At 56.1% G+C, this 3,545-nt stretch overlaps 1 long non-coding RNA gene across 1 annotated transcript in view; it reads left to right on the forward strand.

The window, feature by feature from the left end:
* Positions 1-2,368: 2,368 nt before the first annotated feature.
* The window catches only part of LOC115949070, a 2,105-nt gene continuing 928 nt past the window's right edge, over positions 2,369-3,545 (forward strand). Inside the window, exons 1-2 of the long non-coding RNA XR_004082728.1 lie at positions 2,369-2,498; positions 3,424-3,462. This is a non-coding gene — a long non-coding RNA (uncharacterized LOC115949070). The remainder of the gene's footprint in view (positions 2,499-3,423; positions 3,463-3,545) is intronic.

Below are 3,545 nucleotides of genomic sequence, written 5' to 3' on the forward strand. Positions count from 1 at the left end.
AACGGGGTACGGGGGTAAAAGTGGGGTACAGGGGGGCAGAAATGGGTACGGAGGATGAGGAAGAGGAAGGGGCTGAAGGCAGCGGGTGCAGCGCAGGGAGGTCCCTGGAGGGCTTTTCCTGGGGGTTAAGCTCAGGTTTGGGTTGAGCCCGGCTTTGCTGAGCCTGGGTTGTGTTCCCAAGAGGGTTTTGGGGTTTTCTGAGCTGTCCCAGCTCCCCAAATCCATCCCAGCCCACCCCAGCTGAGCATCAGGAGGGGCTTTTGGGCCGTTTTGGGTTGGTTTTGTTGGTTTTAATCCTGGCAGGGCCACGAACAGGACTTGGATGGTCCTGGTGGGTCCTTCCACCTCACATCCCCCAATTCCATGCCCCAAATGGGGACATTTTGGGGTATTTTGGGGTATTTTATAATTCCCTGCTGGCGGCACAACCCCAACACCTCCTGGGTTTCGGAACAGCCTCAGCTCAGCCCCAGCCCCCATTTTCCACTGTGAGAACCTGACAGATTTGGGGTTTTTGTTGTCGGGGGCGAGGTGTGAGCCCCACAGGATGTGGGGCCGCTGCTCTGCTCGAGCTCAGCCCCCTCGGAGAGTTGTGGGACCTCCTGAGCTGCAAAAACCACCCGGATCATCCAACCCAACCCCAGGCCATCCCAAAACCCCAAAATCCCCAAATCCCCAAACCCTAAAATCCCCAAATCCCCAAATCCCCAAATCCCCAAATCCCCAAATCCCTCCTGGAGGTTTTGGGGTCGGGATCATTCCCTGGGGAGCTGATCCAGGGCCCCCAAACCCTCTGGGGGCAGAATTTCCTGGATCTCCACCCCAAATCCCACCTGGAACTTCTTTATCCATTCTTGGGATCCCATCCCCGCTCCCTCGGAATTCCCGGGATTTCCCTCCCTCTCCTCTTTCCCAAAATTCCCTTTTGGGGCCCCTCCTGACCTCTCACCCTCTGGCAATGTCCCCAAACCCTGCCCCACGTCCCCTGAGGGGACACTGGGGTGGATATTCCCGTTCCTGACCCCTGAATTTGGGGCAGAATGGACAAATCCCAAATCCCATAAATTCCCAGCCCTCGGCTTCCAGGAAGAGGAGTCGGGGAATGGGAACGGGAACGGGAACGGCACCGAGGAGACCCCGCAGGGGACACGGGAGCCCCTGGAGCCACCAGGACACCCCAGCGCGGCCACCGGGGACGGGGACACGGTGACAACGTGGCCGAGGGTCACCACGAGCGCTCCCGGGAGCCTTGGGGACCCGGCGGTGACACCGGCAGGGAACCAAAGCCGTGAGTGCCACGGGAAGGGGAGGGAGGTGGCACTGTCCCCAGGGATGTGGCATTGTCCCCAGGGATGTGACACCATCCCCAGGGAGGTGGCATTGTCCCCAGGGAGGTGACACTGTCCCCAGGGAGGTGGCGTTGTCCCCAGGGAGGTGGCACTGTCCCCAGGGAGGTGACACTGTCCCCAGGGAGGTGGCACTGTCACCAAGGATGTGACATTGTCCCCAGGGATGTGACACCATCCCCAGGGAGGTGGCATTGTCCCCAGGGATTTGTCACCATCGTGGGGAGGTGGCATTGTCCCCAGTGACCTGCCACCATTGATGGAACGTGGCACTGTCTCCAGGGAGGTGGCATTGTCCCCAGGGGTTTGTCACCATCGTGAGGAGGTGGCACTGTCCCCAGGGATCTGGCATTGTCACCAGGGATTTCTCATTGTCCCCAGGGACCTGTCACCATTGATGGAGACATGGCATTGTCCCCAGAGATCTGTCACCATTGTGGGGAGGTGGCATCGTCCCCAGGGATTTGTCATTGTCCCTAGGGACCTTGTCACCATTGATGGGATATGGCATTGTCCCTAAGGATTTGTCATTGTCCCCAGGGATCTGTCACCATCATGAGGAGGTGACACCACCCCTGGAGGAACCGTCACTCTCTTGAGGGGTGTGTGCCACCCCCTCGGGACTTGTCACCTGCCTGGAGGACGTGTCACAACTCTGGGGGACGTGTCACTGTTCCGGGGGATTTGTCACCCTCATGGGGGATTTGTCACAACTCTGGGGGACATGTCACTGTTCCGGGGGATTTGTCACCCTCATGGGGGATTTGTCACACTCATGGGGGATTTGTCACAACTCTGGGGGATGTGTCACTGTTCCGGGGGATTTGTCACCCTCATGGGGGATTTGTCACAACTCTGGGGGACGTGTCACAACTCTAGATGATGTGCCACCAACCAGACGGACCTGTCACCACCTGTCACCTCCTGAGGGAGGTGCCATCACCCTGGAGGACCTGTCACTCTCCTGGAGGACCTGGCACCCTCTCAGAGGACCTGCCACCACCCTGGAGTGTCCCAAAGTGTCCCCCCCGGTCACCTCTGTCCCCACAGGAACCTCCTCGGGTGTCCCAGCCCGGTACTGGTCCCCGGTCATCTTCGTGGTGCTGGCCCTGCTCGTGCTCTTTGTCACCTACCAGAGGAACAAGGACAGAGGTCAGACCCCGATCCCAGCACCCCAAAATCCCCAAAATCATCAGAAATGCCCCAAAAGACCCAGAAGCCAAAACCCCAAAAGCCCCAGAGGCAAAAACCCCAAAATCATCAGAAATGCCCCAAAAGATTCAGACCAAACCCCCCAAAAAGCCACAACCTCAAAATAATCAGAAATACCCCAAAAAGATTCAGAAGTCAAAACCCCAAAAGCCCCAGAGGCCACAACCCCAAAATCATTAGAAATGCCCCCAAAAGATCCAGAAATCAAAACCCCAAAACCCCAAAAGATCCAGAGGCCACAACCCCAAAACCACCAGAGGCCACAACCTCAAAATAATCAGAAATGCCCCAAAAAGATCCAGAAGTCAAAACCCCAAAAGAATCAGAAATGCCCCAAAAAGATCCAGAAGTCAAACACCCAAAATAATCAGAAATGCCCCAAAAAGATCCAGAAGTCAAGACCCCAAAAGCCCCAGAGGCCACAACCCCAAAAACATCCAGAAACCACAACCCCAAAATAATCAGAAATGTCCCAAAAAGATCCAGAAGTCACCACCCCAAAACCTCCAAAAGTGCCCCAAAATGTCCCTTTTTGGGGTGCAGCACCATCAGGGGGATCCCGATCCCAAAACCCTCCCGTGGTCACAGCCCAGGGCTGGGGGTTCCCCGGTGTTCAGATCTGGCTCCAAAATTCCCAAAATTCACCCCAAAATTCCCAAAATTCATCCCAAATTTCCAACCTGACCTCAATTTTGCCTCTTTTGGCGTCACCTCTGCCCTTTCCTTCTCCAGTTCACACAAATTTTTGGGGTTTTGGGGTTTTTTTTCCCTGCTCCAAACCCAAACTGGGGCTCGGCTGCTTTTGGGGTTTTCCAAAGGGGATTTGGGGTGGAAAATCCAAGTTTTGGGTCTGTTCTGGTCACAGGGATTCGGGGCGGGGCCACGAGCGGCAGCGACTCCTCAGGTGAGCCCTGCGGGGTTGGGGAACTGGGATAACTGGTTTTACTGGGATGTTTGGTTTTATTGGGGTGTTTTATTTTATTTTAT

Source organism: Geospiza fortis, unplaced genomic scaffold (assembly GCF_000277835.1).
Source record: "Geospiza fortis unplaced genomic scaffold, GeoFor_1.0 scaffold735, whole genome shotgun sequence".
NCBI lineage: Eukaryota > Metazoa > Chordata > Aves > Passeriformes > Thraupidae > Geospiza > Geospiza fortis.